Raw genomic sequence first — 25,526 nt, 5'->3', positions numbered from 1 at the left:
TCTAAGTGTTTTTCACATAAATTAACTCATTTAAATCTTACACCAACCATGCTAGATAGGCAGTTATATTATTCGAATACACAGATGGGAAATTAAGGTTTAAGAGGTAACTAATTTGGCCAGGATCATAGACAGGATTCTAACCTGCGGGAGCTGACACTTTTACCGAATCTAGTTTCCTTTAAATTTTTCATCACCTTTTCCTTATTACTCTTTGCCCCTCCATCTGGTAGCTTCACTGACGCTACCTATCCTTGCCTAAGCTTCCAGGAACTAGCAATCTCCATTGCTGGTATTTTTTAATTCAAAAAAATAAAAATAAAAAGAAGCAAAGTAAGCAAACATAGAGAATATGCGCTGCGTGAGAATTTAGATCCTGTACTGGCCTTCTTTGCTGCTTCAGGGAGAGGCCCCACGTCAGCAACCCCAGCCTGTACCTCAGGCTAAATTCGGAGTCTTTGGGTCTCTGTATTAATGCCTTCGCCCCCATACCTTCTCTGGTTGTATCTAGAGAACTTTGCGTCCTATCAGCTTCTTGCTCCGAGAAGCACTTGCTTAATTCTGGGAGGTTCCGTGGGGCTCATGCCTACACATACAGAGAAACAAACAGTCTTAAACACGCATACAGAGGCACACGGATACACACGGACCCACACAGTCACCTCCCCAGACAAAACCACACTCGAATAGATACACACAGACGCACTAGCACCCGCATACCCGGAAAAACTCATATAACTCGCGACGCACACAGCTACAGACACGCTTAGAAATACCACGACGCAGGGTTTGCGCACACACACACACACACACACACACACATCACAAAGTCCCTTTGGGCGCTCATACACGGAGACACGCCACCCTATCCCCAGACCCACTAGACTCCCCAGTGGCTCTGCCTCAGCCCACCCAGGCCGCCCCTCCCTCGGAGAAGGCCTTTTTTTCTCTCCTCCTCTCCCTTCTCCTCCTCCGCCTAAAGATGTACAAAACACTCCTCAGAATAAACCCTGGCTCTAGGCTCCTCCCTCCCCGCCCCCGGCAGCCGCTCCCCCATTCATTTTCGCCCGTCGCCGGGTAAGTCCCTCCTCCCGCGTAGCCCGGCCTCCACTGCTCCCCGCCCGGAGACCGCGGCGCACTTGGACTTCCCTCTCCATTCGCTGGCCGCCTCGCTCCCGGTCCCCACGGCTGTGAACTGATCTGGCGCGGGGAGGGGGGAGGAGGAAAGCGCAGGCGAACGAGCGAGCGAGCGAGCGAGGAAGCGAGGGAGCGGGCGAGCGAGCCAGAGAGCAAAGCGAGAGCGAGAGAGCCGGGAGGCTGAGGGAGTAGTGACCGCCTTCCGGAGCCGGGATTCATGCCTGTCCTCGGGACCTGCGGAGGGGACTTTACGGCTGAGTATGAGCCAGGCTGCTAGGAGCCAGGTACCCCCACGCCTGCAGTCCCCGCGCCGTTCCCGGTATGCGAGCTGGACGCAGGGCTCTCCCAACTTCCCACCGAGCCGAATAAAAAGCGTCCTCCCGCAGCTCTCCGCCAAAGACGGACATTGACTCCAGGTAAGGCGGCGCCGGGCGCAGCGCCCGCCAGCCCCGCTGCCCTTGGAGACGGCCCCGGACCGCATTCGGGGCGCCCCCGCCCGCCCCTCCCCTCCCCCTCCCGTCACCCTTCGTCTCTTCCGTCGGCAGCCCAGCCGCCTCCAAGTCCTCGAAGGTTCCTTGGAGGGGGAGGGCTCTGCTTTCTGGGGCGCAAGGGGTTAAATGCGGGTTTTAGTAAGTGGTGTGTGTGCTCCCCGCGCGCTCCCGACGTGTGTACCGTGGTGGGAACTTGATGTGGTGCTAGTGTGTGTTTGCGTGTGCAGCGTCGTTTGCGTTTGATGCGTGTTTGTGCTGTGCTGTGCTCTGTGTGTGTGTGTGTGTGTGTGTGTGTGTGTCGGGGAGGAGGTAAAGAGAGGTCCTATAACCTACTTAAGGCGCGATGTGTGTGTGCATGTTTGTACGTATGTGTTTGTATGTGTGCACTTGTGTGTCTTTTTAATTAGGTCTTTCCAGCTTACATGGAATGGGATCCTTACTATAGGATCACGTAGCCATCGGGAGACCCGCTGTGGACTTCTTCTTGGCGCTCTGGGCTTGGGTTTTGAGGAGCATTCCAGGGATAAGGACAGCACCTTATTTACCCCAATATTGATACCCCGGAAGGAAAATTCCTCCAAACGTTGGAGACCTGGTAGACTTGGACTCATCGTTTAATATGAAAGAGAAATGGCCAAACCCTGAGGCAATGACATGCTGTCACTTTAAATTCCACACTGGGCAGGCTCCAGGATTCTGATGGGAATTTGGAGTCACTGGGTAGTGGGTGACAGAGAGAGAAGTCAGCGGTGGGCTCCTTATCTGGGGCTTGGCAAGTCTGGGATAGAGTCTACCATGCCTCTCCATGTGTAATCATAACAGCAGGACAGCGCCTCCTGGTACTGGTGCTTTTGGGGATGATCTGAGCAAGTTTGCATGTATCCCCCTAAAGGGAAAGGAGGAGAGTCCTCAGAGACCTTCTCATCCATCATAGTTACACAGGATCACAGGGAAAATTTCATATGGGGGGCAGCTGTGGGTTACGTGGAAGGAGATGGATGGGGCACTTCCCTAAGAGATCCCTGCTTCCCTTCCCCATTTCAGAAAGGCTTGGGAAGCCCCAAGAGAATCTCTTCATAAACTGTGCCTCCTTATGGCTCCACTGGAGTTAGGAGGAAGATGGGAGAGCAGAGAGATTGTGTGTGCGTGTGTGCGTGTGTGTGCGTGTGTGTGTGCGTTTCAGTGCTGAGGGAGATCCACAATGTGGGAATGGTTGTGGGTGGGGAATTCATGGCAGAATGTGGCTGTAATTGACTTAAACTGCTATCGATTTGCACCTCACATCTCTTGCTAGGCTCCAAAATACTGCCAAGGGCACGGGTGGGGGGGGGGGCGGTGGCGGCGGTGGGGAGAATGTCAGTAAGGAAGACAGTTTGGGTCAGGTCTCTCTTTCCTCTTTCCTCCACCTCCCAGGAGGCTCTCTTGGTAAGTCCCCTGGCCACCCTGGCTAGGTCCTGCTGGGTTTGGACTCTGGGGCCAGCCATTGATTTGATTCCCGGCTGCCTCTTAAAGGCTTGCCCTACTCAGCAAAAATGCTGAGTTTTACTGCTGTTAGCATGGCTTCCAGACTCGGCAGCTGTTACTTTCCCAAGGTAAGAGGCAGCCGTTCTGCCGCCAGGCATGGAGGCTAGTGGAGGACAAGGGCTGAGATGCTGGGACGGCCCCTCGTCTACCCCAGCTGGCAAGGAGCCACTGAAAAGACCTTTTGGGGAAAAGAAAAGTAGAAATATAATTGTGTTTTAAAAATGATAGGGGTGTGTGTGTGTGTGTGTGTGTGTGTGTGTGCATATGTGCACGCGCGTGTAGCTTCTGAGGCAAGATAAAAGCAAACATGTGTTTGCAAGGACCTGCCCTGGCGGGTGGGTGACCGTGCTGCCTGCAGGCACTTGTACCTCAGGCTGCAGCCCTCACGGGGCCACAAGGAATCTGCTTCGGGAAACTCATGTCAGAGCAGGGCCCCCTGGTTCATTTTGTGTGGGGATGTAAAGTCAGAGGAGGACACCCTGTGTTAGGATCCACTCTCGTTTTATTTCTTTTTCAATTCAGTGACAATTAAAGCTGGAAGGAATATTAAAGAGCAGACAGGCAGGACTTGTGGCCCTGAGAAGGGATGAGAATTCCACAGCATTCTCTAGCAAGTTCGTGGTATGCCCAGGGCTAGAACCTATGACGGGTGTCTGCCTGACACCCAGATCGATGTCCTTTCCACTTCACCATACTGCCCGGGGACTATGCATTGTTCCCCAGTCCCAACTGGCCACTGTGCTCCCACCCAAGACAATCACTGTCTCCCGTCTTCAAACTTCTCATTTCAGAGGTGCTCTATCTATAAACATGACCCCGGAGAGAAGGGATCCAATGCCTCAGTCACTCTCCCTACTAGACAGAGAGACAGATAGTCAGATACACACACACAGACACACACACAGACACACACACACACACACACACACACACCATCCATTCCTTCTCCGGTGGCTTCAGAGAATTACACACAGGCAGGGACCCAATACTGACTATGACTGGTGGACAGAATCCAACAGAGCATCGGACTGTACCTGAGTTCTTTATTAAGGAATTCTTGGCCTTCCAGAGTTAAGTGTATACCCATCTACCAATGCAAATACTTCAGGCAAATTAATTTCTTTATATTAATGAGAATCTTGCCCTATACAGTTATGCATACTGTAGTCACAGGAACATGTCCAAGCACACGTGTGTACGTGCACTCATACACACATGTGCACATGCAGATTTAGAAACCTTTCCTCCTTGCTATAGTCCCCAAAAGGGAATTTCAACCTCCGCACCGAATTGTGTTCCCCTGTATAAAGGCATCACCCACACAAAGACTTGGGACTCATCATCCCAGAGAAGGGGAAATGTAAATCCCTGTGAAGGATAGGCTCTTGAGAAGTCAGAGCCAAGCCCACGCAAAAGTGCTCCCAGAGTCCTAGATGCTCATTTTGGGGTGCAGGCGAGCACTGAGAAAAACATGGGGGTTTCAGGCCCATCTGCAATAGAGCCTTTCCACACAGGCTTTTCCGAGGCTGGATGGCACTTTAGCTCCCAGAAGGGGGAGCTGTGACTCCATTTCAACCGAGGAGAACTGGCTCAGAGATTCCAAATCAGCTGTTGGGCCCCCGTTGAGTTTCCATGGCCCAGCTCAGGCTGCAATGAATACACTCGAAATGGTACAGGTGGGGACTTTAAAAAACCTTCTCCCCTGGTCAGTCCAAATAAAATGTCTTCGTGCTTGCAAGAGTTTATGCTGTTGACCACAAAGTCTTCCGTTTTTCTGGAAGGGCCTTTGGTTGTGTGAAGAGACATTTTCTGTTTGACACCCTCTAGCTTGCCCCCTCCCAATTCCTTAGGTGAAATCATGAGTACTTATCACCCGAATAGGCCACTAAGGTTAGACATAACCCGCCCTTCTCTCCTTGCGTTCCCCTTGCTAAAATCCAAAGATTAATAAATTGGCCGCTGGACTTCTGGTAATCATATTAAAGACAAGATGGGGGTCGTGTGAAGAGGACAGATTTTCAAATGTCATCCTCCAGATAATCCCCCCTCGTGTTTTCCATGCTAACCCCATCTGCAAGGAGCACCTTTATGTTTCTCTCCTCCATCCCTCAGCTTCAGCCTCCACTTTTTAACATCCAGCTCAAATGACCCTGCCAAGAAGTCTTCCCAAAATCTTATTTTGGAATAAATCTTTCTCCCCTGTTCATTCATATAATTTTGCCTGAAACTCTATTTTAGCTTCTATCCCTGTTTGCCCTGTTTTGTAACTCTGCGGATATATGTCTCTTCAACAGGGTCTTAGTAGGAATATTTTCTTTTATCTCCAGGGACTGACACATAGTAGTTGCTCTGTAAATGTTTGCTATGGCATTTGAGGCTAGGCTCAGTTATAGCTGTCATCCTTCTGTCTCTCTCTCTCTGTCTCTCTCTCTCTCTCTTATTCTTTCTCTTTCTGATAATCGTTTCATGTTCTCGCAAAGCAATACAATCATGGTTTCAAATCATGCTACCTATACTATCAATATAGGGATATCGATGATACAGATAGATGAAATTATGTCCTACTTGGAATAAACATTGCCCTACTGTGTTCCAGGGTCTTTAGTTTTCTTCTCATTCAATCTTCCTTTCCACCCAGTGAGGCAGATACAGTCCTTTTACAGAAGAAGAAGGTGCAACTCATGCTGGCTAGGTCCCTTGCCCAAGGTCACACGACCAGCACAGCCAGAAGTGGAACCTGACTCCTTCTTGATTCAGCACCTCTACTCTTTCTTGGGGACCACTGAGTGAATGGTAACCGTTGTGGATGACCAATAGGACTGGGTTGTTCAGCAGATTCCAGTATAGCTGAGAGCATAGTATTGACCTTTTGAAATTGATGTTATGAAGGACTCATGGAATCATTTGATCAACGAATCTTAGTGTTCTAAGGTTTCTGAATAACCAGATCTTTCTCCTTACTCAAGAATCAAGAACCCCTTTTGGAATACTCATAACACATGTCCACTCAGTCTCATTTTTAGCACTTTTAGCAACAGTGAAGTCACTATCTCACAAACCAACCTGTGTTGTATTGGGAGAGCTTTGTTGGGATGTGTTCTCACTGTGACCCTAAATCTGCCTTTTATCGTAAGTCTCTCAAATCATATGACACAAGTATAAGTCTCTTCTAATCTCAGTTCTTCCCATATCGTGGAAGCATCATCATGTCACCACAGATATTCTTCTTCAGACCAGACGGGCCTGTTTCCACAGCCCTGGATCCTGCAACACCAAGCTCAATGTTGTTCTCTGGGCATTCTCTAGTGGATCACACTTACAGGGTTTAGAAGCCCAAAGAGGGGAGGGTGACCTAAAATTGAGTGAGGATTAAAAGGGACATTGAATCCTTCATTTTTTCCACAAATATTTATTAGGTGACAGCTATTTCTCAAGCATTGCTCTAGACCAGTGCTATCAAGTAGAACTTTCTTAGGTGATGGATATGTTCTCTGTGCTATGCATTATGGTAGCCGCTAAGCACATGTGACTGCTGAGCACTTGAAATGTGGCTAGTGTTACTGATGGACTGAGTTTTTGATTTAATCTAATTTTAATTTTAATGTCAGTAGCTGTTTGTGATGAGTAGCTAATGGACTGAATGGCACAGCTATGGGCATGAGTAATGTAGCACAAGCATGGTCCTTTTTTTTCGTGAAGCTCGTAGTCCAGTGGGAAGAGACGGGTAAAAAATGGTAAACAAAGAGATGAGCAAAATCATTTCACGTAGTAGTAAATGTCATGCAAATAATTTGGGGCAAGAGGCTAGAAAGGAATGTGGATGGTGTAGCTTTAGATAGGGTAGTCGGGAGAGACTTCTCCGAAGGCGTGACATTAGACTGGTTTAAGCGAGGGGAAGCCAGCCATGTGGCAGAGACAGCAAAGATGAAGTCACTAGCAATGTGGAAGCTTAGCAGATCCAAGTGATCGTGTGGCCGGAGCTTTCCAATGAGAAGGAGAATGTCATGAGATGGAAATAAGAGAGGGACTTAGGGACTAGGTCAAAAGGTCTTCTAAAAGATGTGGGAATAAAGAGTCTAAAAATACTCTCCCCCTCAAAATGTCCCTGCTTGGGGAGTGGACAGCCTGAGAACTGCAATGCGAAGAGTGTGGAGACTGATAGAAACTCAGCGTCAAGTACCCTCGACAGGTTTCCATCCTGTCCCTTTTTTGTCTTTGAGAGAGAAAGCAGAAACATACACATGTGTGCACAGGAGAGAGGTAGAGGGAGGAGAGGGAGGGAGAGAGAGAGACAGAGAGAGAGAGAGAGAGAGAGAGAGAGAGAGAATCCTAAGCAGGCCCCATGCTCAGTGCAGAGCCCAACGTGGGGCTCGATCTCATCACCACGAGATCATGACCCGAGCCAAAATCAACAGTATGATGCTTAACCGACTGAGCCACCCAGGCGCCCCTCATGTTGTCCATTTTTAGTCCATCATTTCAGTAAGTTCTGCTCTTCATTTCTAGTCCTGCCTTGGGTGCTGCATCCTCTGGACATACCCAGCTCTAAAGGGATGGGGAGAATTGGAGAGGGGGAAATAGACAGAAAAAGAGGAAGAGAATGAACACCTAGAGAGAGGGTAGTTGAAATGAAGTCTGGTGAAACCAAATGAAAGCCAGAGTCATTTTGGATCACCAAATCTTTATTGCATATCTTGGCTGGGAAAGGCCCTGGACAAAATGGCCTGGTAGATATGGTGATGAATCCTGGCAGGGGCTGGCAATCGAACAGAGGAGATCTGCAGATCCATAATGATCGTTCATGGTAGACCGACAACTCTCATTTCAGAAGTTTTATGAGAGTTTGGGGAAGGTGAAGATTAGATCATGTGATGGTGGTTGTGGTGGGGGGGAGGAGGAGAAAGATGGCCGTGACTAAAAGGTCTGGAGATGAGACCATATCTCTTCATTTTATGTCTCCATTCATTTTCAATTTCATACAGTCAGAGCACATGGGCTCGGGGCACCCAATTCTAGTCCCAGCTCCTATCGCTGTGTTTCTGGAGCACCCTAAGGACATACCTTCCCCTCTCTGGGCTTGCCTGCTGCCAGTTGGAAAGGACCAAACAGTGGCCTGTCTCACCGAGGGATTTCCCCCAGCTCAATGAAATAACGCATGACAAAGTTCTTGCACAAGCACGGAGAGATGCACATGATGGCCGTACTTCATCATAATGTTTAGAGATCTTCTCAAAAATGAGCAAATCAAAAAGAAGTCATACCTCAGAGCACTGACTGTGACTCAGTCCACGGTGGCTGAATGGGATAGATACACCACCATGGTGACTTTTAATATCAGAGTGATCAGTGGTAGCATGAAACCCACTGTCCTCCTGGAACACAGTGGCCTAAAAAGGCTGCCTAGAAATCCATAGACAGTCCTTGCTACTGAGGGGGCCAAGAAGACAATTAAGAAGATAATGAGGCTGAGGAAATGTGAAATTAATTTCTTTTTTTTTTTTCATATGAGGGTGAAGGGGATCTTTGTGTCTCAAAGGAACTATGTTTCGGAGATTGCAGGTGGCCTTGCGGAGAATAGATTGGACAGGACTGGGTCTGAGAAAGTTAAGAGGGTTAAATTACTGGGCCTGTCTGCTACCCAGTGGAGGACACACGTGGGAACAGAAACCTGGTGCAGACACAAAATACATCATTCTGAAAAAATCTTGTTCTCAGTGTGTGGAGATTTTCTCACCGGGTGCAGAGATGTATCCAACGATGCCGGGGTCTCTTTGAGAGAAGCTAGGAGACTGTATCCCCCCTCCGGTGAGGAGGTAGATTCATAAGGCAATTAACAAAGGCAAGATGAAATCGTTTTTGTCTAAACTGCAAAGGTCGAAGCGACGGGGCTCCAAGTAAATGGCTCATCCGAACAGCTAGAACCCTTTGTAAGGGTTAACCCAATACTGGCCCGGAGATATAACTCATCGAGCCTTTCACAGGTCCTGCAAATGAGCCCGTGGGAACCTCGATGAGAAATAATGGATCCTGGGGGGTAATGCGGAGCAGCCGAGTTACAGATTGCAAGCTGATTCGGGTAGAGGAAGGGCAGACATCTAGGATACATGATCGCTTCCGAGCGGTCGGTTCACACGTCTCCGTTCTGGGACTTAGCAATCCCCAAAAGTTGAGGAGATTCTGGTGGGCTGTGGACAGAAACCCAAACGTTAACCTGGAAGAGCATTCCGAGAGCTGAGACAGAGACCTCTGCCTTAAGCAAGTACGTTTCATTCAGTTTGCGTGGTAGTGGATAAGCTAAATTTCTTATGGGATTTGATAGGCTCTGAGTCTATGGGCACATGAGAGGCAGAGGACCTGTGAGGAGTCTTGGCCGGTACTCTAAAAAAACATATGCACAAAGCAAAAGGGCCATTAAAAAAAGAAAATCACGGGCGCCTGGGTGGCTTGGTGGGTTAGCCATCTGACCCTTGATTTGGGCTCAGGTCGTGATCTCATGGGTAATGAGATCAAGCCCCATGTCTGGTGCTGGGCATGGAGCCTGCTGGGGATTCTCTCTCTCTGTCTCTCTCTCTCTCTCTCTCTCTCTCTCCCTCCGCCCCTCCACTGCTCACACACTTTCTCTCTCAAAAAAAAATAAAGAAATAAAAAAGAAATAAATTAAAAAAAAAAAAGAAATGTAGGAATGTAGGAGAAAGATAAAAAAATAGATTACCTGGCAGGGGGTGGTAATACGGTTTTTCTGCTGAGACAAATGTGGGAGGCAAGACTCTTTGAGATGAAGCTATCCTCATCAAATGCCATTGCCAGAGACGGCGGAGGCAAGGAGGGCTGAGAGGGGGTCCTAAAGAACTTTATTTCAAATGCATATTGGGGCGCCTGGGTGGCTCAGTCGGTTAAGCGGCTGACTTTGACTCAGGTCACGATCTCGCGGTCCATGAGTTCGAGCCCCGCATCGGGCTCTGGGCTGATGGCTCAGAGCCTGGAGCCTGCTTCCGATTCTGTGTCTCCCTCTGTCTCTGACCCTCCCGCATTCATGCTCTGTCTCTCTCTGTCTCAAAAATAAATAAACGTTAAAAAAAATAAAAAAAAACAAAACAAATGCATATTAACAGGACAGCATAATTCAGTGTCCGTTGAAGGATTCCTGAAAACATTACTAGTTCAGTCACGGATTCACCTGCGTTCGCCCCCTGTTTCTGATGGTGGGATTATACATGTAGGCAGAACACAGGATGGGACTTGAGGGGATTCTGGAAGGATCTTCACCCACAATATTTAGAGGTGGCCGAAATGTCACCATAACCAAGCTGTTCTTGGAGGGGAAAGTGTATGTGCCAAGGATGTTGTATATTCTTTGTGCTATAATGAGGACGTGATATAGATACTTTGTTGAATAACCTCAACAAACTCGTGCCTAGGTGCTATTGTCCTTGTTCTAGAGAGGAGGAAACTGGGGCACAGCGCGGTGATGCCGCTTGTCCAAGGCCAAACATGGAATCAATGATGTATGGAGGCCTTGGGCTGCTTCTGTCTGATGTAAAAGTGTAGTGGGTGAAAGGGTGGATGCTGGAGTTTGAACGCCAGCTTTGCCACTGGCTAGCACTGTGACCTTGGCCGGATGACCTAACATTCTGGTGCCAGTTTCCTCCTCTACACGATGAAGAGGACCATGCTGACGCCTCATAGAGATATTGTGGGTTTTAATGAGTCCATATGATAAGCGCTTTGAGCAACGGCCGACAGATCATCCACATTATACAAATGCTAGCTATTATTACTTGTTATTATTGCTATCCCCTGCTGCATTAGATTGAATGTTGCCCATGCCTATAGGTGTGTTCTTTAACTGGGGGTGCTCTGGAGCACAGAGATTATTACCAGGTTCAAAGCACTACCTTGCAAATGAGCTTGCTCAATCATTTTTACCAGTCCCCCTCCCCCAATGTGGCAATGCGATGCCAACAGTAGGGGAGAGACGGAGAGTGTAGGGAAAGGCACGGAAGGATATAGAAATAAAATGACTGGGGCGCCTGGGTGACTCAGTTGGTTAAGTGTCCCGATGCTTGATCTTGGCTCAGGTCATGATCTCACGGTCATGAGATGGAGCCCCGTGGTGAGCTCCTCACTGGGTGTGGAACCTGCTTAAGATTCTTTCTCTCTCCACCCCCCTCTATCCCTCTCCTCTGCTCATAAGCTCTCTCTCTCTCTCTCTCTCTCTCTCAAAAAAAAAAAAAAACACAACCCAATAATAATAAAATTAAAATGGCTGAGGCAGATTTTTTTTGAATCTCTATGTTACTGTGGATCAGACATCAGATGTAGATATAGGATCATTGGCCATCAGAGCTGAAAATCAACTTAGAGTCCAGATCAATTTTCTGTCACTTTTTTACATACAAACTTCTTCCTCTTTAACACCAAACTGTATCTGAGTTGGTTCTAGTACCCAACCCCTGCAGTCTGTGTCCTTACACGTCTTGATTTGGTTATCTAAGCTATGTGACCAAGCGTTCAGCACATGCCTATGGGAGAGCGTGACTGACAGCATGCTTCATGCTCTTGTGTGAACCATATTAATCCTACCCGTCCTCTTGGTTTCCCTTCTTCCTCATTTTTATCATGAGTTTCACCAAGTGCTGGTATATCTTAACGTGTTTTATTTCCTTCAGCCTTTACAGGTTCTTGTGTTTATTCTCCCCATTTTCCAGATGAGGACCTTGTGACTCAGAGGCAAAAGGACTTGCTCTGAGATATATAATAAATGATAGCACCGGGTCTCAAACCTGTATCATCAGCAGATGCTGAGCGTTAACATCCTTTCATTGAACTGCCCTCTCTCCACCTACCCGTTGAAGGCATTGTCCAGCCCTTAGCGGCTTGGTGGCCTCCCAAAATCAAGGCTGATTATTGCTGCTTTGTCTCTATTGTCTTAGGCCAGGTCTGTTGTCGCAAATCTTCAACCATTCTGTCACGCGGGCCCTGCCCTCAATCCCAGTCTTGCAGACTCCTAAATGAGAAAGGCATCTATCTTGCAAGTTCCAGGAGATGTTATAAATGGCGTCACTGGAGGGAGGCTTCTTAAATCTCCTTAATAACCTGCATTTTGCTTTCTCTCCTTCTTTATCTGTCAGCATCGTGAATATCTTCCACTCTTCCAGTGCTTTCTGGCTGCCAACTTCATAGCCTCTTAAAATAGTAATTTAACTTCACAATGCCTCAGCAGGAAACCTTAGCTTAGTGTGTTTATTTGTACCGTTAAGTTGTGAGAGTTCAAATGCTGCTCAGACCAGGAACAGGAGTCGTAGGAGAGCTACTTTCTAGCTCTGAGCCAGAGCCAAGAACCAAAATGTTACTTTTCTTGGGAATAAAATCACCAAAGCCACCTCTGGAAACAGTAGCACTTTTAAAAGCATCTCAGGAAATAGCAGGGTCGAAGTGGTATGGATTTTTATAGCCAGATGCTGCAAGAGAAATGGCATATATATGTATATGTGTATATATATGTGTGTGTATGTGTGTGTATGTATATATATGTATATATATGTATATGTATATACATACATATACATACATATGGAGAGCTCTCTCTTTACACACACACACACACACACACACACACACACACACACACACGTATAAGAAAGGAATATTGGTATTGAGGAGAAAAACAGCACATACAGCGGGAAATGTCCAAAGCAGATTTTTCCTTCCTTATTAATAGAACATGAGCCCAGATACTATCATAAGGCCATCTACTGTCAGAATGTGATCTGGGGGTGGAACTTACAGCTAAAAATGGAATGGGGAACACGCATGGCCAATGAACCCATTTAAAAAGCCAAAATATTCAGGTTCTCCAGCAATCAAATAATGGAAATAGTAATGTGGTACCAGAAAGCATCATCAAAATGGCTGTTTTTTAAATTATTTGTTTATTTATCTTGAGAGAGTGGGGGGTGGTGCAGAGGAGGAGAAAGAATCCCAAGCAGGCTCTATGCTGTCAGTGCAGAACCCAACGTGGGGCTCAATCTGCCAAACCGTGAGATCATGACCTGAGCCGAGATCAAGAGTCATACACTTAGCCAACTGAACCACCCAGGTGCTCCCAAATGGCCTTTTTTTTTTTTTTTTTTTAAATGACAGCATTTTAAAAAATGCTTGGCAAGAAGGCAGGGAACAAGACACTGTTCTGTAGCATTGGTGGAAATCTATATGAATATATCCTTGATAAAATGTGGCTTTTAATCTTTCTTTTAAACAAGCAAACAGACGTCATTCACTGAGCACTTACTCTGTGCCAAGCTCAGTCCTAGGAGCTCGTAATACAGCAGCGGACACAGCTGACTTGCCCCTGCCTTCTCGGAGCTGACGTTCTCTTGAGGGAGAAGCGTATAAATAGATAAGCAAGTGAACGTGTAGTGTGTCAGATGGAGGTTGGTGTATTCTAGATGGAGGGTGGCTGGGCAGAAGAGGGCACACTGTTTCAGGTAGTGAAGAAGGGAAGCCCTCATTGAAATACGGACATTAGAGCAGAGATCTGTAGGAAGCGAGAGAGATAGCCAGTTGGCTGTCTAGGGGAAGAACATTCCGGCAAGAGAGAGCAGAAGAGTACAGTTGCTGAGGTAGCACTGGGCCTGGTGAGCTGAAGGCACAGGAAGGAAACCAGCTGCAGTGAGGTGATCAAGGAGGAGAAGAGGGGGAAGAGGAGATGGGCCAGGGAGCAAGCAGATCTGTATTTCCGTCTCTATTGCTACCATTATCTCCATCTCGGTCCCTCTTTTTATTTTGTTTAATTTTTATTTATTTTTTAAAAATATTTTTAATGTATGCCAAAATGTTTATTTTTGAGAGAGAGAGAGAGAGAGAGAGAGCACATGGAGGAGGGGCAGAGAGAGGGAGACAGAGGATCCAAAGCAGGCTCCACGCTGACAGCAGAGAGCCCAAAAGTGGGGCTGGAACTCACGAACTCCCAACGGTGAGATCTTGACCTGAGCCGAAGTTGTCCCTCTTTTTCTTTGTTATTTTATTTATTTATTTACTTTTATTATTTGTCTTTATTTTTGAGAGGCAGAGAGAGAGAGAAGGAGCACAAGTGGGGGAGGGGCAGAGAGAGAGACACAGAATCTGAAGGAGACTCCAGGCTCTGAGCTGTCAGCACAGAGCCCGACGCGGGGCCCGAACCCACAAACTGTGAGATCATGACCTGAACCGAAGTCGGATGCCCAACCAACTGAGACATCCGGGCGCCCCAGGCATCCCTCTTTTTAAAAACAAGGTGCAAATCCTTCCATTTTAAGAAATGGAACAGATATGGGAAGAAGGAACTTTATGGAGTGTTTGGGATAAAAGGAAAAGGACAACAGGACAGACTGTGTAATGGAATATCTACAGTCACTAAGGATGACAGTAGAGGAGCACCTTTTTAAGTTAGAAAGCGGAATGTGGACAGGGAACGCGATCTCTAGAACGGAGCTAACTGTGCTACGTCCCTGGTAGTTTTGCTGTGAGGCTCAAACATCACGCATGTAAAGTATTCAGCAATATGCCTCCAGCGCTCAGTATATGGCACTCATGATCTCATTTATTGACGTGGATAGATTTGTGGCGAGCCATTATGTTAAAAATATATATAAGGTAAAACATATTACATATAGCATGCTATTGTGTCAGGTGCACCCTGATGTTTGAGTGGTTATCTTTGGGTGATAGATCGTGAGTGAATTTCAGTCCCTCGTTCATGCTTACCAGTGTTGCCTAATACTTCTTTAATGAACGTGCGTTCCTTGGGTAATTAAAATTTTAAGTAGTAGGATGTGGGGGGATCGGTGAGGAGTTTTTGGTAGGAAGAAGGGCAGAGGCACATGCTTTAACGCAGAGTTTGCTAGATTTCTTAGTCACTTGTCCAAAATCACATTTAAATACGCTCAGGTTTTTTTTTTCCCCTCTTTTTATGTGGCCTTAGCCTGAGCAGTGCTACTTGTAAAAACCAAAGATTCGATAAATGATTTATACACTCTGATGCACGTTAAAGTAGCTATTACATCCTTAGAAGAAAAGCTGTACCACCTGTGTATCACCTAGAATCATTGGATGTGCTGGTTGTACTTTGGGTACCACGATTTGGAAAGCATGGATTTAGTGGCTGCCATCTTGGAATCAGAAGACTTGAGTTCTGACTCCATCGTCATTTTTAATTTTGGGTAAGGAGGCCCACCGTGGGGGTAGGAGTCATAGAACAGGCGAGGTTGGCGGTCACCTTGCCATGCACAAAGCAGCGGCTTTATCTGCGTCGCTTTATTACTTTTTTTGTATAAGAGTTAAACAAGAAGTTCCAAGGCTCTAAAAAAATGATTTGACATCATTGGCTGAAACTTCAAACGGTCTCTAAAGCGGCCTTACACGTGACAGATTTTGTTCTAGATGAAGTCAATGTCCTGAGCTCTTTGAGGGGCCGTAGAGGACTATGGCATATCCCCAAGGGCTTAGTGGGAACAGAAGGTACATGTAAGACGGTGCCTTGGCCACCTTTGGAATAACATCATATGACACATATAATTGCCATCAACGGATTAAGGGAATTAAAGAAAACAGGAGGTATATTTAAGGCAGCCTCTTATAGAAATGAAATGTTTCCATAAGAAACCTTGGGAGTGAAAGCATGCTAATTCAAGTTGCCCGGAAAGTCTTGGGACATGTGATAGCATTGGAGACAGGGTCTGTCCTTGTGGAAGTGGCAAAGGGGACATTCCAGGTAGAGCAAATGGGGGGCACAGAGACATGACACCAAGTGTATGTGTCTCTCTCCCTCTCTCTCTTTTCTTTCAAATCACAGAAACATTGAGTGTCAGAACTGAGCCAGAAGAAACTGTTGTGTCCAAGCTACCTCTGTATTTGAGAGAAGAAAACTAAAGCTTTGGCTGGAGGAGTGTCATGGCAAAGACCATAATCTTTATTACTAGGGATGTTATACCTAGAACCCCAGATTCTTGACTCCCAGACAGCAGTCATTCCACTGGAACATTATCAAGTCCTTTCCCATGGTGTGCTAATTCTTCAAGAACACCAAGGAAAATGTGTTGTGTGGTCAAATAAATTTGGGAGATGCTTCATGATCTACCCTCTTCTTGGAAATTAGGTGAGATACAAGCAAATTTGAGGTTCTGACAAAGTTTTTTGATCGAGGGAGATTTTAGTGCCAGCCAATTCAAGCCTTCTCAATATTATTTGGCCACAAAATTGTAACGTTCTATATTTTTCATTTAATTCTTATTCATAATTCTATGTAGCTTGTTTTAGGAAACTCTACACTAGAGAAATATATCTTCCATTGAAAAATCAGATTATGCCTATGGAAAAAGTGTTTTATAAGCAATTCTGATGGTCTATATTATTTCAGGGATGATGGTCATATTAAGAACATTATTATAAAGAACAGTAAGAAGGGAAGTTTCCCAGATTTAATGTTTCACCTTCCAACTCCATTCCCTCCTTTTGTCTCTCCCTCCCTCCCTCCTTCCCTCCCTTCCTTTTTTCCTTCTTTCCCTCAGCCTTTATCATCTTAATTTCTTGCTTTATTTTCCTTTCCTTCCTTACTCTCTTCTTTCTCTCTCTTTTAGTTTATTCCTGCTTCCTTACTATCCTTTTTTTCCCCAAAACACATTTCTTTTTGAGGAGTTACTATGTTCCAGATTCTGGACCATCTGTGATGAATAGGACATTTTCCTGATCTAAAGCTCTGCCAGTCTGATAAGGAAACAGATGTGCAAACTGAGATAATACAGAGTAGCTGCTGCTGAAATTAGAATATACAGGGCATGTTAGGTAATGGAGGGGAGGTCTGTCTGCATGATCCACAAAGGAATAGCCAGTTGGATAGACCGAGAAAAGGCATTCCTGGTGGACAGTGGGTCAGGAAGTAGCTCAGTGTGTCTGGAGTATATGCTTGGGGGTGAAGCTAGAGAAATAATCTAGGGCTGGAACATATAAAGCTTTAGAACTCATATTAAGTAATATGTGTTTAGAAAATTGTTGACAACTCTTAAGGATTGACATGATCGGATCTGGGATTAAGACAAGAAGGAAGGTGAGAGGTGGAGAGAGGGGGTTTGCTGGCCCTTTGGCTGGTTATGGTTCAGATGACACAGGGCTGACCTTCTAGAATAAGGCAGTGCTAAGGAAGTGGACAGATTGGAGAAATACTGTGGTGTGTGACAAAGGGGAGAAGGGGTGAAGATGGCTTTCTCCAAGGTTGGGCCGGAGCTAGTCCTGCTCCCTCTAAATAGCGTTTCCAGAAACAGCGGGGTCTCAATTATCTCACCGTGGGCTGTGAGATTCTCTAAAAAAATAAGTCTCAAAGCGAAATTAAGTTTAATTTGCTTGAATTGAAAAATAAACACATGTCATGTACAGCACTCTCAAGAGGAGGAAAGAAGGCTTGAAAATGAAATGAACAGTTGGGTGTGGTAGGCCCCCCATGATGAGGAATCTTGAAATGAGAATTGGTGTTGATGGAGAAGATGAATTCAGGGTTAAAGTCAGGGACAGGAAGTAGAGGCTTTCTGTCCAGGTAGTGGTTTTCTGGATGTCTTGTAAGGTGGTTATTTTTTATTATGACTAAGAACATTCATAATAAGGCAGTCATGGAGTAAAGGAGGGAGTGCTGAGCTTGGAGCCAGACAATGTGGGTTGGATCACTTTTAATTGTGTGGCCTTTGGGAAGTTGTTCTTGGCCTCGGGCTTGTCATCTGTAAAAGGGAGGTAATAATCTGTAGGTCACTGGATTCCTATGAGGAGTATGTGATTATTGTACACGGAAGTTCCGACATACCGCGAAGGATGGTAGAAAAAAATGAGCAGGATAAAGAAGGATGTCCAATATCAGACTCAATATTTTCCTTTCAACTAAGGGCCTAATCTTATGCTTCATTTGGTATTACCTGATGCACCCTTATTAAACTTGGTAGATTTTAAAGGAAACTTCTGGAACATCTGTTGACCTGAAATAAAATAAAGGCAGAGGCAGTAGACAAGAAGGAAGACGAAGGATATTACAGTGAATCCAACGGACGCATTCAGGCACATGATATTTATTGAGAGCCTCTTTGTTCAGGCCTTGTGCTAGATGCTGGGGGATAAAAAGGCAAGCAATGGCCGAGTCTTGCCTCTACGGCATCTATATCCCAGCAGTAAATATTCTCATCTCTAAGTAGGCCATAGAATGGAGTCAAGAGGGGAGACTGAGCTAAGGGAGGTGTTTGGAAAGCCTTGAGATGTGTCTGAGAAACTCTTGTCACAGATGGGCATTTTTCTTTCTATTCACAACCCCTTTGCCTTCCCCGTTCAAGTACAGGGATTTGGACCCTGATTTAGGTTCTGCTTGGCTCGTGGGGAAGAGTCTGGTAATCACATTCGTAGGTGATGGTGGCTTGGGATTGTAAGCTCAAAGTGTCAGATTCTTAGAATATTGGCATCTTAGAATCATGGTTGTAGAATTTTAGGATCTATCAAACCTTGGAATCAGAGTACCTTAGAATAATAAAAACTAGTGCCAGAATCTCTTAGACTCATAGAAGGTAATATTCGTGGAATGTGAAAATCAACTGTTAGTACCACCGCATCTTCAAAATCATAGAATCATGAAATTAGAGTCTTTTAGAAGAGAATGGCATTTTATGGTTATCTGGTCCACCCCCCTTCCCAATTCATGGAAAATACTAATATAGAATGAAAAATACAAACGTTCTTGAGAATCTTTGCATAGGGAGAAGGTGGCCATAAAGGAAATACAATACATAATAACACTAATGATGATTATATTTTCCAAGAGGCACTGATGGTGGAGACAGATGGAGTTTCTGAACATTATAGAAGCTTTTGGTGGGGGTGATCATTGACATTACCGTAACCTAAGACAAACACTTATCTTCTTAGAAAGCTCAAAGCAAAACAGGAATTCATGTCTTTGCTTACTGACCATCCCTGCTATAATTATTCATGTGGGCCAAACTTACCAGTGGTGTCCTTTTAGAAAATCATCCCCTAGGGACACCTGGGTGGCTCAGTTGGTTAAGGATCTGACTTTAGCTCAGGTCATGATCTCTTGGTTTGTGGATTCGAGCCCTGCATCAGGCTCTGTGCTGACAGCTTGGAGCCTGGAGCCTGGAGCCTGGAGCCTAGTTCGGATTCTGTGACTCCCTCTCTCTCTGACCATCCTGTGCTTATACTCTCTCTCAAAAAATAAGTACACATTTAAAAAAAATTTAATAAAAAAGAAAATCGTCCCCTAAATGTTGGTCTTCTTGTTTTGGATGGGAAACTTCAGGAGGGTCCAAACGATAGGTGATTCATAAGACTTCTATAAGGTTTCTAGAAAAGTCTTTGGCATGCTATGCCTTTCAGGCATCCGGTCTTACTGTCTTTTCTCAGAGATGCCTCTTGTATACACATGGCAAATTATCGTTGATGTGTGTCCTTGCTTATGTTTTCTCTGAAGTATTGGCTTCTATTGCCAAGACTTTTTTTGTTTAAAACCTGGCATCCATTTTGTTTGTAGTAATTGTTTCCTCCACACTTTCTCACAGGACCTCAGATCCAGCAGTATATTTTGACAGGTACAGCAAAAACCTGGCTTAAAGAAGTGCAGAGAATGTAGATTCTTTTGCTTTATACCATGGAAGCTGTGTGTGTGTGTGTGTGTGTGTGTGCATGTGCACACACGGGCACGTGTGTGTATGTGCACATACATACACGGGCTGCTTGCATAACATGAGTCTGGATGTTTTTCACATGCGTATGAATTGCATTTCAGTGTATTCATGGGTTCCTATGTGCCTTCATATGTGGATAAATGTTACGTGGACATGCATGTTTCTTGAATAGGTAAGATCTGTAAATGATTAGGTGGCTCTTGACATACGTTCATTGAGCATCTACAGTGTTTCTGACAATGAAATAAGTGTTTTCATGGACAGTAATGTATTTGATTTTACAATGATTAAGTAGTTATTGTAGGTATTAAGGTTTCTATTTTGAAGATGTGTCACCTGAGGCTCTTAGAATTGAAGTGATCAGGGCTGGTATTTGAAATGGAGTCTTTATGTTAAAGATTTTGTTTACATGTTTTTGGTCTGAGTGTACTGGTGTGTGAGTATGGATGTGTGTGCATATATGTACGTGTGTGCACACGCACGTACCCGTATGCTCATGGACATGTGGAGGTGCATGCGTTCCTTTTATTCATACGCATTTCTTTTTTTTTTTTATTTTTTATTTTTTTTTTCCAACGTTTTTATTTATTTTTGGGACAGAGAGAGACAGAGCATGAACAGGGGAGGGGCAGAGAGAGAGGGAGACACAGAATCGGAAACAGGCTCCAGGCTCCGAGCCATCAGCCCAGAGCCTGACGCGGGGCTCGAACTCACGGACCGCGAGATCGTGACCTGGCTGAAGCCGGACGCTTAACCGACTGCGCCACCCAGGCGCCCCCATACGCATTTCTTAAAATGCATGGATGTGTAAATATACGAATATGTAGGTCGCGAATATGTATGCACCCATCAAAACCGTGATCATCCAGCAAAGGACATCTGTGTGGTTGGTCTGGGGGGCCATGGGAATGTGGATTGTGTGAGCTGTTGGGGTACAGGATGGACAGCCCAGTATAAATTCATCCACAGTGTTGACATGGCTACGTGCTTTGTAGGGATTCTTCAGCACAAGTTATTAACCACTGAGAGCTTTTTTTTTTTTCAAAATCTTTTGAAAAGCATCCAGGTGTGTTCATGTCAGGTGTCCCAAGACCAGAATGTGTGAAATGCTCATCTAGATGGTAAAGCAGGCTTAAAAGGAAGAGGGAGGAAAAGGAAGTGCATGCCAAAGATGTTCATGATACAGACGCTTAAGGTAATGGGAAGCTCCTGTGTGGTCACTTGGGCAGGTGCAGGGTGAGTAAAACCTTCAGAGATGATTTTTCCCGTGCCCCGCTCCCATTATTTCACCCAGAGCCTGCAGGGAGTCTCAGGGAGAGGCCCGTTTTCCTCTTTTGCAGACTGGCGCTCAGGGCTACGTGATTTTCTTGAAGTCACACAGGAACAGAGCCGGGATTTGAACCCACATTTTCCCGTGCTTGTGATTTCCCTCGCCTGCACTTGCCCTCACAGTTTCCTGTGCTGAGGGTTTTTCTCAGGCTGTGACCTGAACCCACATAAATCTCAAGCAGTCTGACACCCAGCCAAGCCACATAAACATTCCAGATTCACTGTGTTGACGCTCCGAGGGGCTGAAATAGAACTTTGAAATTCTTCTTCACTTTTAATTAAAAAAAGATTTAGGCTAACCCTGGGTTTCCACTTCCATTTAACTGGGACCGCTTTTAACCATTGCTGTATTTTTATTGTTGCAAATGTGACGCACCGATCCATCTTCCTTGTAACGCTTCTCGGTTTCTGCTCCATCTGTTGAAGAGAAAACATTTGCAGAAATCCCTCGGCTTCTCTCCAAGGGCTGAAACTTCCGTTGTAGCAAGGAATGCAGTGCAGGAAATGGGGTTGGCCATCAGTGAAATGAGGAAATTGGCAAAATGTGTTTCCAGTATATTTCTGATGATCATTTTCCCAAACTGAGAGCCTAGCCAGCACCACCGTGTTCCCCCGTGTTCATCTAGGGGTAGCTGGACACTCCACATTTAGGTTTTCCCACTCTCCTTGTCAACAGAGCCATCAATTCTGTTCTTTTTGTCTGTGCCCCATTCTCAGCTAGATCCCACATTGGGGTTTTTTCTAATAAACTACCATTAGTTCTTTTTTTTTTTTTAATCATCAATTTTTAATAATGACAGTGTTTGGTGTAGAAGGGGCATTGGACGTGACATCAGAAGATGTGAGTTCAAGTCCTCACTTTGCCGTGTTTTAACCTGGCACGTCACTCGAACTCTCTGAGCCCGGGTTTGCTGGGAAAGCCCCAGGATCAAATGGTTTAATTAAAACCCACATGCTCTGAAATTGGAAATGCTGCACTCATGCTATGCGTATTCACTCATGCTTTCCATTTGTTACTTCATTTTGTTTGTTTATCCTTTCACTTATTTATTTACGGGACATTTGCCGGATGAATGCTATGCACCGGGGCCTGATTTGGTGTGGGTGATACTGACATGAATAAGACAAACTCCGTACATACCCTTCAAAAGCCCACACACGTGGCGGCATAGTAAGTGTTGGCATAAAATCATGAACAGGCTGTGGTTTCCTCTTCCTGAGGGAGATCGGGGGATTTTTCAAAAAGGGGATGACCTTGAACTGAACATTAGAACGGGGCGGGGGGGTTATTAGGTTTGGAGTGGGGATAAGGTAGAGAAAACATTCTTGGCGGAGGGATTGGCCTCGGAAAAAGTAACACAGGGGTAGAACAGATTGGGGCATGCTGGAAGTGTCTGCAGGGAATCTAGAAAGCAGAAGCAGAGTGCTGGCAAGAGACTTGGAGAGTGAGACGTGATGAACAATGGGGTAAAGTGACAGTAGCTAATGGTTGACATGTAGAGGTAGGAGGGAGCCATTGATAGATGTCATCAAGGAAGTAGTCCAATGTAACGTTGTGATTTATAATTAAGAAATATAATACTGGTCTTAGTCCTTGAAATTTTGTTAAGTGGTTAAGAGGCAATGAAGGTGTCTTTTGTTATGTCAATGAGGTGGCTTTTGGGCTTCACAGTAAGGATGGGGGCTCCTTGTCTGGGGAGCCAACCATGTGATTGGTGGGTTGGAACTTTCAGTTCCACCCTGCAACCTCTAGGGAGGGAAAGGGGCCAGAGCTTGAATTGGTCACCAATGGCTAATGATATAATCAGTGATGCCTATCTAATGAAGTCTCCATGAAAACCCAAAGGGGGAGAGTCAGAGACTTCTGGGTTGGTGAACACATGGAGGTGCTGGGAGAGTGGCACACCCAGAGAGGAGATGGCAGCTCCCTGCCCTTTCCCCAGTCTTGCCTGTGCCTCTCATCCATCTGGCTTGTTCTGAGTTGTACCTTTTATAATAAACCCGAGATCTCGTGAGTAAATGGATTTCCTGAGTTCTGGAAGCCATTCTAGCAAATCAATTGAATCCTAGAAGAGGGTCGCGGGGGTGTCTGATCCATAGCTAGTCAGTCAGATGTACAGAAAGCCACCTGAGCGTGGGATTAGCATCCTGATTTAGAGCGGGTTGTTGGCATATCCAGTCTGTAGCTGGTCACTTAGAAGCACAGGTAACAACCCAGACTTGTGACTGGCATCTGAAATGTCGGAGGAGGGGCCATCTTTAGGACCGAACCCAAACCTGTTGGGGGATGGTATCAGAATTGCGTTCAAGTGTAGGATACCCAGCTAGTGTCTAGAGAATTGTCTGTTGTTGGTGTGGGAACTCCCACACTGAAATTGGTCCCAGAAAACCTAAAGACTCACTAGTAACGATAGCCGCCTTTTACCAAACATTTGCTGTATTTGTGCCAGACTCTGTGTTAATGGTTAATGTACTGAAGGTGCAATTTGACTGACGTCGGAACTGAGGTTAAGAGTTGACATGACTTGTCCGCATGGATGGTGAGCCCCGTGGCTGGAACCAAAGCCAGGCCCGGGCCTATAGTCTCTGCTCGTAATCTCCTCACTATCCAGAATGGCATTTTAGGAATACTTGGTCAGTTCTGGGAAGGAGCTGGGAAAGAGGGAGAGGCTGAGCAAGTAAAAAATTAGGGTTACTCCTGAGGGCAAGAAAATTCCTTGGAATTTCTAAAAAACCAGGTCACCGGTGATGGAATGCTAGGTATAATTTTCAGCGTTTTCAGGGAGGAATTTGGGGGCAAGAAAGCGAGTCTATGTGGGTAACTTCCTGGTGCCCTGAGGGGAGGAGATGAGACTTTGGGGGGAAATTGGGCATCTCTGGCTTCCGTTAATTAACATCCTTCACGTGGACTCCAGTGGGTTCTCAGGAGTTACCTAACATTTCTGGATAATGTCATGGAGGCGTCCTTCCTTGACAATCCACCAGAGATAGAACCCCAAAGTGAAAAGGCCATAAAACAACGCACAAACTGTTTTGTGGGTGCTTCTGTAATTTCATTTTTTATAGCATTTTTTACAAATCCTTGAAGGACAGCCATAGAATCAAGAACTCTGTGGTCTGAAATGTGTCTGGGATTTTCGGCCTCATTCTCAGTTTGTGAATGCCAATTCCAGCTGCATTCCACCTCTTTCTACTGTGGCAATATCTGCCCATTGGGTTTTTCTTTCATATACAAGCCTTTCTATGCCATTCTCCCTTACCCGGGTCTTGTAGATCGATGGTTCTCAAATGCTGATCTGAGATTTGATGTCTAAGTGTGAAGGGTGATCTTTTATTTTAAGGTTATGTCCTCTCCATTTTCAGTTGCTGGCTAAAATGTACTTTCTCTTGCAAAATGCGGGTAATGGTAATTGCAGTTTCTGTATTGTTAAATGCCCTTTCCTAGAATAAGAACGCCTCATGTTGGTCGAAAAACTTGGTTTTAAAAATTTGATTTGGCGGTGGAGTCTGAAAGGCTGATGTTGACACAAGATGCCACATAGAATAAATCTCTTTCTCACTCCGCATGTGCCTTCAAAATACAATTATCATATCTTTGTGTGCTTCATCATCTCCTGTAATACCTTGGTAATGTCTTGCCCATAGTAGGTCATCATTACATGTGTAATGAGTAAGTGAATCTCCAGGTAATCAGAGATGAATTGAGTACCTTTTCTGTGTTCAGGGCTGCTTGATGTAATGAAGTATGCACAATGCTATAAATAAGTTCAATTTGATGACAAAGCTTACAATCAAGCCTCCAGCATTGAGTAAGCTTGGAGGTTAAGTGCTAAAGTTCGCGGACCAGTACTTTTTAGCTTCTCCTCCAACTAGCTGTATAACCTCAGGCAGTTTCCTTAACAATGTCTTTCCTCACTTATTCTCTCTGTAAGTGGGTATAATATAAGCCTCATAGGTTTGTAAAGATTACATGAGTGTTTATCGAGGTCAAGATTTTAGAGCAGCGCCTGATATGTAGGCAGGGGCCAGTAGCTGTTAACTCTCATCATTAAGGCTTACACATCAGAAATGAGGGTGTAGGGAGCCCAGGTTGACTTGGGTCAGAAGACCAGGGCGCAGGTTCCTGCTCTGCCACTTATTGGTTGGGTAAACGTGAAAGAATCACTTAACCTCCTCGTCTAAGACCAAATTCAGAACTGAGTACCAGTCCCTAAGTCTTGAGAGAAAACGAATAAAAGCTAATGTACCTAAAATGCAGAAGCTGAAGAAGCCCCCATGAGGCTGAGTGGGGTATTGTTACAAGGAAGACTGCGGTAGGTGGCTGAAAAGGTAGCCCAGG

The 25,526-nt window shown here is 45.5% G+C and overlaps 1 protein-coding gene across 3 annotated transcripts in view; it reads left to right on the top strand.

The window, feature by feature from the left end:
* The first annotated feature begins 1,115 nt into the window (after nt 1–1,115).
* The window catches only part of BRINP1 (BMP/retinoic acid inducible neural specific 1), a 175,664-nt gene continuing 151,253 nt past the window's right edge, over nt 1,116–25,526 (top strand). For 2 of the 3 annotated variants that reach the window (XM_086683851.1, XM_086683850.1), the window contains exon 1: nt 1,116–1,553. The gene's annotated coding sequence lies outside the window, so the exon portion shown is untranslated. The remainder of the gene's footprint in view (nt 1,554–25,526) is intronic. The other variant, XM_086683847.1, reaches the window with a different exon arrangement.

Source organism: Puma concolor, chromosome D4, assembly GCF_028749965.1.
Source record: "Puma concolor isolate L17-30 chromosome D4, mPumCon1.1.hap2, whole genome shotgun sequence".
In the NCBI taxonomy this organism is placed as follows: Eukaryota; Metazoa; Chordata; class Mammalia; order Carnivora; family Felidae; genus Puma; species Puma concolor.
The sequence above is the reverse complement of the archived record's forward strand: the minus strand, read 5'-3'. Positions and strand labels throughout refer to the sequence as shown.